The sequence below is a fragment of the Apodemus sylvaticus genome, chromosome 3, assembly GCF_947179515.1.
Source record: "Apodemus sylvaticus chromosome 3, mApoSyl1.1, whole genome shotgun sequence".
Taxonomy (NCBI): Eukaryota; Metazoa; Chordata; class Mammalia; order Rodentia; family Muridae; genus Apodemus; species Apodemus sylvaticus.
In genome coordinates, this window is record NC_067474.1 from 100,410,402 (window position 1) to 100,420,907 (window position 10,506).

Here is a 10,506-nt window from a genome sequence, read left to right on the forward strand (position 1 = left end):
GCTATAGAGTTTTAAAATAGCGAATAGGAAAAGGTAACTGGCTGGATAATATTTCCTGCCTGTCTTTTGCTAGTCAGTGACTATAAGTCACATGACTGCAAAAATCCATCTGCCTAGAAAAGGACATTTGTCTTTACTTATATCTCCTTTAAGCAATGAGATCATTACCCTTTCTGAGATAAAATCTGCTCACACATTTTTGTTTTTTGGAACTAACTTTTCTGTTCATTTACCAAGCTTAATAATGCATGTGTATCCCATAAAGCCTTTTAGATGTAATAAAATTAGAGAACTCTTCCTTGAAACAGATGGGGGTGGGGTGTTCAGCAGAATGAACTGAAGATAAACTGCTGTGAGTTTGAGTTAAAGGCCTGGCCTCTATGGCTTTCCTGAGATTCTTTTCAGGCTTATACCAGGAACTGACCAAATTCCAGACCTACACAAAACTGTAAGAAGTTGGAACTATAGTTGTTTTGGCTTCCAAAGTATACTGACCAGACTCAACTGTGCATTTTAGGTATTGGTTCTGGGGGTTGGTCCATTTTTTTTTATAAGAAAAATGTTGTGGTATAATATGGCAACCTTTTAATACTGACTTCCCTCTCCTGTCATTTTCTACAAAAGCCACACAAATCTTTCCCCTCCTGGTAATATCATGTTTTCCTGAAGAACGGTTTGGGAACAAGGATGCCATGAAAATATATTGTGCTGTGCTGGTTGCTGCCTGTGCTATTATTCACACACACACACACACACACACACACACACACACACACACACACACAGTGTACTGGGGCCTAGATCTACTTTTCCTCATGCTAGGAAGATGTTCTACTTCCACGTTCTGTCTCTATCCCTGTGTCACATCTCATCTCTCTCTCTCTCTCTCTCTCTCTCTCTCTCTCTCTCTATATATATATATATATATATATATATATATATATATATGCGTGTGTGTGTGTGTACACATGTATACATATGCATATATCATATATGTATATGTATATATGTGTGTATGTGTGTGAGTACACTGTAGCCGTGTCACCTTTCATGATGAAGTCTGCTTCCCTTTCTTCCACTCACCTTTCTGCCCTCATTTTAAACTTCTCTTTTGGGCAATTTCATTGAAGTGCAAGGTAGACTATTTCTCTTACACACTACTGTACTCTCCTGCATTGTTTTGGCACTGCTCCATTCACACGGAGAGTTTATTTAAAATTCTTTATCCTTTTATCCATCTCTGTTTTCAAGGATAATTTCTGTTTTGCTTCCTTTTCATTCCTCCCAACCAGTCATCCCTCTTAGAAAAGAGAACTTGTGCATCGATGAGCTCTTCCTGGACACACTGTCTGGGAAGCTAACATTCCAACAGCACAAATCCCTTTGGTGCTTTCTACAGGTTAGGCAAGGCTAGCTCTCCCTGAAACTCTAGCTTCATTTCTGGAATTTTGAGGAGATCTTATTTTCCTTCCGACCTCTCTCTGATGTTGGTAATTTCATTTGCAAGTGAGATAATGCATCATTTTTTTTCAATCAGAAATGTGACTTTTAATGTACATCCTAGCCAGAGACAAGTGCTTTGATCCAAATCTCATTTACTGTCTCAATGAGTTCTCATCTGATTTTTTGTGAATACTTTTGAAAGATTGTAATGGCACCCTGCAGCAGGTGGAGCCAAGGGGAAATCAGTCAAGGAACAGAAGCAAGCGTTCCTGATCATCATTTACCAGTGGTTGGGATGACATCCAAATGTGACCCTCTCCAGACCTGTTCTGCTTGTATTGACAGCACACTAATGTGAGAGAAGGCATCATAGGTGAGGGGCTGGTGCTGGCTCTGTGCTCTGTGTTAGTTGACAATGTTTACCTTGGAGCAGAGGTTGCTGATGTGAGAATAGCCTTTCAGTCAGAAAGCATGAGTAAGTGGACAACTGCTCCCTTGGAGCAATGCTAGATCTTTCTTGGTTTTCTAAATGCCTTCCAACTTAGCACCTCGTGAGGGACCTAACTTATAGATCCCTGGGGCAAGTTTACAAGCAAGGCAAGGAGTTTCCCAAAAGGAAAGGAATGCATATCTGACTATCTCCAGTTTATAGATTAGTGTACTGCAGTACAACACCTGATGACTTAAATTTATGTCAACTTGAGTTCAGAAAAAAAATATATTCTTTTTAATACAATATTTTTATTAATTCTTTGAGAATTTCATGAATGCAACACACACACACATATATGTATATATACACACATATTACTCCTCCTAATTCCTCCCAGTCCACTCTCACTCAACTCTCTTCCAAACTTCATGTCATTATTTATTAATATTATTATTATTGTTATTATTATTATTATCATTATCATCATCATCATCATCGTCATCATCATCATCATCATTACCCAACAAATGTAATTTTTACTGCCTATATACTTGTGAGTGTGAGATCATCCACTAGAGCATGCTAACCATCCAGGGGCTGCACCCTCAATGAAAACTGGCTTCCCCTTCCCCCAGCAGCCATCAATTCAGTCAATAGCTCCTCAGCTAAGAATGGGGGCTGGTGAGCACCTCCTGCTTCTAAGCTGGAAGATTTACTGGCTTGATCTTGTGCAGATGAAATCTGTCAGCTACAATAATGACCAGTGTTACAAGATATGTCCATGGCTGGAATAGTAGCATGAATATCATATAAGTAACCAACCACTTTCTGATTGGATTTAAGAGCCACTCCATAGGAGGTTATGCTTGCCTGGTACTATAAACCTGGATAAATCCATAGCTCTCAGATCTCATTAGATCAGTTTATTTGTGAAGTAGAGAGTGGTCATCATAGAAACTCACTACTCATTAGTCAAGGTGTGGTTCTGAGTATCCTTGATTAAGCTAGATCTGCAAAGTAGTCCTTATATTTTTATGATTATTATCACATGAGGGAACCAAACTGGTTTCTGCCATATGGCCAATTCTACTGTAGGCACAACCTCACATTCATAGGGAATTTGCATAATTACCTTCATCTGGGAAGCAGGCTTTGTCCTATAAATTTTTGTCACTGGAATCCAAAGTAACTACAGGAATAGGACAATGACTTATCTCTGAGACTCTGAGTAGATAAGATGTTTTCCACAAGGAGTAGTGAATTTGCCAACCTACAGAGCTAAGCAGGTGACCTGAAGTATAGGACACAGACACACACACACACACACACACACACACACACACACACACACACACACACTGAAAGCAGAGACACCAGGCTTTTACTCAGTCTTTAGTTACCCTGTGGACCCAAGTGGAGCTCATGCTCTAAGTAGCTACTACATGCCCATTTCAGGTTCACACTGTATATTCTTTGGCTTTGGACAATATTTAACTATTTTTGAGATTCTAACTCTGCAGCCCAGGCTGTCTCAGGTAGCTTCAAGCTCATGGTGTTTCTCTTAGTTTGACCTCCCAAGAGCTAGCATTGCAGATGTAAACCACCACATCCAACTGGTTTTAGAAAGTTTAATAAAAAAGAAAAACTATTGGTATATATCGTCAAATGCTATGGTGTCTAATCAGAAGCACTTTGCCCATCAGTCATCTTTAGAAATGAATGCTTCTTAGGAATAACTGTAAGATGAACTCTGGTGGGAATGCTTAAAGATTCTGTGAGTTTAAGTACAGTGTCCCAGTGGATGTCTCCTGTGATGATTGCAGTTCTTCTTTCCTTGAGGATATAGCTTATGCAGTTGGCATCAGTGAAATGTGTTCTCTGCTTGCTGATTTTGGTTTGATTTGGCAAAAGGGAGACACTAGCAGGGGAGACAGAGAGAAGGGGAGGGGTTTAGACAGAGAGAAGGGGAGGGGCTGAGACAGGATGTTTGTTCCCACTCCCTACTTCTCCTTACAGGATCAAGGATGGCTAGAGTGCCCACTAAATGACAATAGTGCTGTAGAGCAACAAGATTTTTAGCCTTACCCCAGGAGATGAAGGGTTAATGCTGCCTCTGCTCTGCCAGTAGTTACTTACGGAAATGATGCCATGCCTTTGTAAAGAAGTCCTTTGCTAATTTCCCCTCAGATTCCAAATTTGAGTCTGCATTCATGCCTGCCAAAAACTTGCTTGACCCAGAGTTCTTTAACCCTTATTTCTCCTGGGCCAGATGCTGAGAGCTCATCAGACTGTGAGGGCCCTCCCTGATAAATCACAATCAGCCTCTTAAGAAGATTCCCAGATGACTGGGGTGTACATTAAACTTTAAAAAGCATTGGCTTGACACATCGGCAGATATAATCAAATCTAGCACCAGCATGTTAATGGCTTATTAAGAGACTATTATCTAGTCCTCAGCCTCCACTGGGGAATTCTTCTTCATCTCTTTTATTATTATTATTTGTATGAAGTGGTAATGCAAAAATCTAAAATGGAAATATACTTATTTGGAAAACTTACAGAATCTTATGCAAAATTTGTTTGCTCTCATCTTTAAAAATGATTTCATTTTAAAATCAGTAGGATCTTTCAGAAGAAAAACACTGCTCACAGACACAGTCATGAATAACAACTAGGTCCACTTAGGCCAAACATTACTAAAAAGAGGGGGAAAGTGGAGCTGTCTGAGAGTCTGCCATATTGGATAGAAGCATTGGCAATTAGAGCTTCACTTGTCAGCACTAAGCTATTCATATTGATTTTTCTATCTGTGCAAACTGGAAGTTTGGAATTTGGAATGAAGAACTAATTGTAAACAAGATCACTCTGGATGATAGAAAGAACATTTAGTCAATTTAAGAACACAATCCTCGATAATTTTTGACACTTATCTGGTGCAAAAGGCAAGGGCGACTCCAAGGGAGGCTTCAGAGCTCTGTGGACTGGCTGATCCATTTAAAACATTTCACATTCTTCAGAGAGAAATGAGATTTGCAGTATATACAGAGACAGCCCTAAAAGCCCTCTTCTAGAATAAAGAGATTTATGGGAAAGAAGCTTTGGTTATTCACCCTCCTGATCTCACAACATTAGCTCCTTTTAAAAAGTCTTTTTTTAAAAAATAATAATAATAAATTCCTCATATTAGTGAGAAATGTTTGGTTTATAGTTTAAGTCTGTAATAAGGCATTCTGTTCTCAATGATCATTAGGTAGTCAATAGCCATAGGCTGCATGGGATGCACAAGATGGCCTGAGTAGATAGTCATCGCTCCTTTTGTCCTATGCTTGTATTTGCTGTGGGAGTCCCTCAGACACTGGGAGAGCTCCTGGTTAAAGGTGATACACCTCATTTCTAACCTGGCAATGTTTTAATGGTCCCCACTCTGAACACGTTATCCTTACTATGTCTTTCTTCTATTTTGTCAATAGAATACAAGAGCACGGATACAGGTTGTCAACCCCTAGGTTTAGAATAAGGAGTCAAGAAGTGTGTGGTCACAGTTAGTAAACATGGGTGGCACAGGTAACTCATATGGCCTTATGTGTTGTTGATTCCCCTGCCCCACTCCTTCCATTTATCCCTCTGCCCCTCTTTTCACGCCTACCCTCAGTAGCCTCCTTTTTCCTTCATACCACATGTGTCTCTGCCTCCCCTCCTCTTCAGTCTCTCTTTCCCCATCTTTTGCTATCTGTCTAGTTTCATAGCCTGTAACTCTCACACTCACTTAAACACACACACATAGACATGAAGGTTAGGGTCTGTATACAAGAGAGATGTAGCTTTTGTCTATCTGAATCTGGGTGGCCACCCTTATTATAATACTGTCTGTCCCAGACTTGACAGCTGAATAAAATTCCATTGTATATATGTACCACTTTATCATGATCCTTTCTTCTGTTTATGGACACCGAGGCTGGTCCCATTTCCTTACTATTATGAATAATGCCACAATAAACATAGATGCACAAGTGTCCCAGAGGTAGGGTATAAAATCTTTTGGAAATATGTCCAGGAGTAGTATAGCTGGGCCATATGATAGTTCTTCATAGTGCCTTCCATAATTGCTCTAGTAAGTTGTACTCCTGCCAGCAATGAAGAGGGTTCCTTTCTCCCACATTCATGTCAGCATTTGTTTCCATTTGCTTTCTTGATCATAGCTATTCTGACCAGGCTGAGATGGAATCCATTACCATTTTAATTTGCACTTTGCTGTTGTCTAAGAATGCTAAACATATTTGAAAATATTTCTTAGACATTTATGTTTTTTCTCTCAAGAACTGTCTCAATTTTTTTTATCTTAATAACTGAATGAAGTGTGGGCATCTAATTTTTGTAGGTTTTCACATATTCTGGATATTAGCCCCTGTCTAAAATATAGCTGGCAATAATTTTCTTTCATTCTATGGGCTATCTGTTTGCTCTATTAAAAGTTTATTTTGTAGTGTAGGGCATTTATAATTTTATGTAACCCCGCTTGTTATTCTTAGGGATATTTTCTGGGCTATTAGAGTCCCATTCAGAAAGTTTTGACCTAAACTATATCTCAAGGTACATTCCCTGAGTTTTGGTGTTTCAAGCTTTACATTAACATCTTTGACTCACCTTGAACTGATTTTCATTCGGGGTGAGAGATGTGGATCTAACTTCACTCATCTATGTTTGGTAAAAATATACAAAGAAGACAATGGAGCAGAAGATGGGATCCCCGAAATCAGCCCACACATCTGTGGACATTTTGGCAGAAGTGTTGAAAACATATATCAAAAAAGACAGACTATTTAACAAATGGCTATTAAGAGCAGTGTGCCATGGCCTGGTGACAAAGGGCAAGACTCTGGCCCAACACTATAGTCGCTCCTAACCTTGTGCTTACTTGCTACACAAAGTGACAGACTCTTTGTGCCCTAGTGTCCTCAAGGGAGACCTAATTACTATTATTAATGAGGTTGTTTTGAACTTTAAAAGCACTTAGAGTAGTGTCTGGCAAATAAAGGGGATGTATTTATATTTATTGCAATGGGAATCGTGTTCAGCAAACATAATGCTGTCCAGAAAATACCTCAACATCAGGAGTTTGTATTCCACATTATCTAGTGAAATTTCACTTTTTGAGTTTGCTTAATGTTTTCCTAAATTATTATTATATATTAATTGCAAAGACTTGTGAAATTTGCAACTATTAGCATTTATTGTATTTTTTTTCTGGATATTTTCATCAAATATGCTTGTGAAATAAGTATATGTATATCTACTAAAGGCAACTATATGTTCTTTCTCATACACAAATACTAAAATGTATAACCATATGTTTATATAAATATCCATATGTTTGATTTATTATAAATATGTATCTGTATATTATATACTTATGGTGGCTTGAATGAGATATAGATATCCCCTATAGGCTCAGGTATGTAAATACTTGGTTCGCAGTTGGCAGCAGTATCTAGGGAGGTTTAGGAGGTATGGCCTTTCCTGGAAGAAATATGGCACTGGAGGTAGGCTTTGAGACTTTAAAACCTCTCGCCACTTTCAGTTTGTCCTTCTGCTTCATGCTGTCATTGAGATGTGAGCTCTCAGCTCCTGATCCTGCTGCTGCGCCTCCCTAGTTATCTTCCAAAAGATAACTAAGGCAATATTATTGTATGCTAAAATAAAATATGCATATGCATACATTTCATCACATAAATGATCCTGTTTATATAATTTATTTTCATATTTAAGTAATTATATATTTATTGTACATGTGAATTACATATTAAGTGTGGTTTTTGTTATGATGTATATTTTTCATAAAGAAGTTTAGTAGATTGCAAATAGAAGACTGTATGGCAGGAACAGAATAAACAATGTGCACATTTTTAAAATTAAAAAAATCTAATTTATTTTCACTATATTCTTTTAATTAAATATAACTACCTCCTCATGCCAACAAGTATCCTTTGAAAACATAAGGGATTATATATATATATATATATATATATATATATATACAAGTTAAAACACTTAAAATATGACTCTTTGTGTCTTGAGGAACCCGGCATCCACTCTAGCCTTGGTATGTATAACTTTCTTTTCCTTAGTTAGCTTCCCCAACCCCCACCATGCTTCCGGTATATTAAAACCTTGTCTTAAAAAACTTTAACATTGCCTCAAGAGACGAAATAAAACATGGTTCTTAATGTCTGTTAAGTATCAGATTACATGGATGCCACAACATATTATCCCAACTCTCCTGTTTCCGTTTTCTTTCTTCTTTTGTCTTGCTTTTTGCCTATTTCCAATTACTCCTCATAAACAATAATGCTTTGATGAATGGTCTTTTACATACATTTTTATGCACTGACTTCCTCTTTCAGTCAAGATGGAGTAACCATGACCAGATTTATTTTCCACATCAAACGACCACAGCAATCAGAAAGAACACAAAACTCTAAATTCAGACATTGGCTAGCAGACAGCCTGAGACAGTGGTCTCCAAGAGAACAGAAACAAATGAGAGGAGCCAATGGTTGTCCCGCTTGCCTGGAAAGAGATCCAGATTGTATCCCAGGAAGAGAGAACACAGGGGGAAGCCAGTTGTTTCCTTGTGTTGGGGAAGTCTTCAGTCAGATTCAAGTAGGTGAACGATTCAGGGTAGAGCAGGAGAGGAGAGAGCTGATCAGAAAGAAAGCTACATAGAAACTTCACCTTGCTGAGGAACTCAGTGCATAAATGAGGAAACTCTGGGAGACAAAGCTGTACCAAGGAGAAAACAAAACCATGCGCATGCCTATACCCAGCCAGGAAGAAACTATTCCTTCCCACCATAAGACAAACCTCATAATACCCAGGGTATGACAAAAGTGCTAAGATACCAATTATCTTAATAGTGGAGTGAAATTAGTTCTAAAGTCTTTCTTGCCTCAGAGAACAAAGTTTAAAAACAAGACTGGAAACAAAAGCTCATGTCCAGCGCTCTTAACTGCTACTGTCTCCAGAATGTGTGAGACCGCTGCTCACGAACCTCCACGCTAACCTGAGGACCAGTGGTCAGCAGAGCAGCTCACCTGTCCTGGACGAGAGGATGGCTTAGTCTATTGGTGCCAATCCATGAATTCACCCAAATGCATAATGAGCATTTACCGTTTGCTCACTTTCCGAGTTTTAAATCACCTTGTAAAGTCACTCTCTTCTCAATGGTTTGCTCATGGAGTTGCTGTAAACCCATGATTTGGTAATCAGACATGGCCCCAATTCCATAGCACCCTCCAAACAGCATTTCTGAAACAAACCATGATGAAGATATACCTGATGAGCATACCTAACCTGGTTACTAAGACACAATAACCTGTACTTCCTTTGTAGCTTTGACTTGATTGGTGCTAAACCAATAAAAACCCATTAGTGGATTCAATGGCATTCTTTGTCCAAGGTAGGACACACAGATGCTTCTACTTTCTCCTATTTTCGAATCACATACTCGGTGAATAGGCTGTCTGCAGTGTGTTAAGTTCTGCCTATCTTCTTCACTTGAACATTTACTATTAGATGGCTTCGATTTGAGACAATTTTCAAGCAATGATTGTATCAAACTAGAATCTAATTGAGAGAAAGTAACTTCTGCTAAAATCAAAATCCCAAGCGAGAAGATTTTCTATCCGAGAAAATTACATCCTGAGGCGCCAACTCAGAATGGAAACCTAGCGCCATTCTACACAACTCTGCCATTGTTCGTTCCTGTGCCTGTCATTTGGTAAGAATCATATGGGACAGGGTAAACGTTGCTCACATTTATTATGAACCTGTCTCTAGATGAGAGAGAGAGAGAGAGAGAGAGAGAGAGAGAGAGAGAGAGAGAGAGAGAGAGAGAGAGAGAGTCGGAGGAAATCTAGTGATACTATGTCCTTCATTTTCCCCTTCAGGAAGCCAGCATTTACCATGCCTTTGTTGTGACTGCTCCCATCCAGAATGCCACCCAGGAATGCCATTCTCCCTCCTCCAAGTCTAATTAAGCCTTCTTTAGATTCACTTATCCAAAAGCGTCTGCTGTACGGTTCAGCCTGCATGAACTTCCCTCTTCTAATGTTGGCAACTTAAAACCCTTAAGCATCTAATGAGGCACAGTTCCAAAGTGAATACTCCCTCCATGTGCTGATTATTGTTTCAGAGGGAATGGCCAGGACTTGCCACATCTATCAAAGCAAAATGGTGGTCTGTTTCCTTCCTGCGTCACCCTTTCGATGGGCTCTGTGTGCTTCAAGCCTTCTCAGCACACACCTCAGTCCACTGTGACCTTTACAAAGCTGTTCTCTCTCCATCCTAAATAAGAGCGCCCTGAACACCGAGATCACTGCTAGCGTGCACTACTATTCCCAGAGTGCAGTGCAAAATCAAGCCTCAGAGGAGACCGATGGAATGAGAATAACTCATACATTCTGAAAGTTCAACAACTGCTGGCTGATTGATCATGGAACAAGAGAGCAAAACCAAAAGCTGTTTTTCCTCTCTGCTTAATGAGAGTTGAAGGTAAGAAGTAACTTGGGCCATCCTTAGCAAGCAATAGTGGGAGAGAGAGATGAAAGGCAGGACAGCAGTCATGCTAAGCC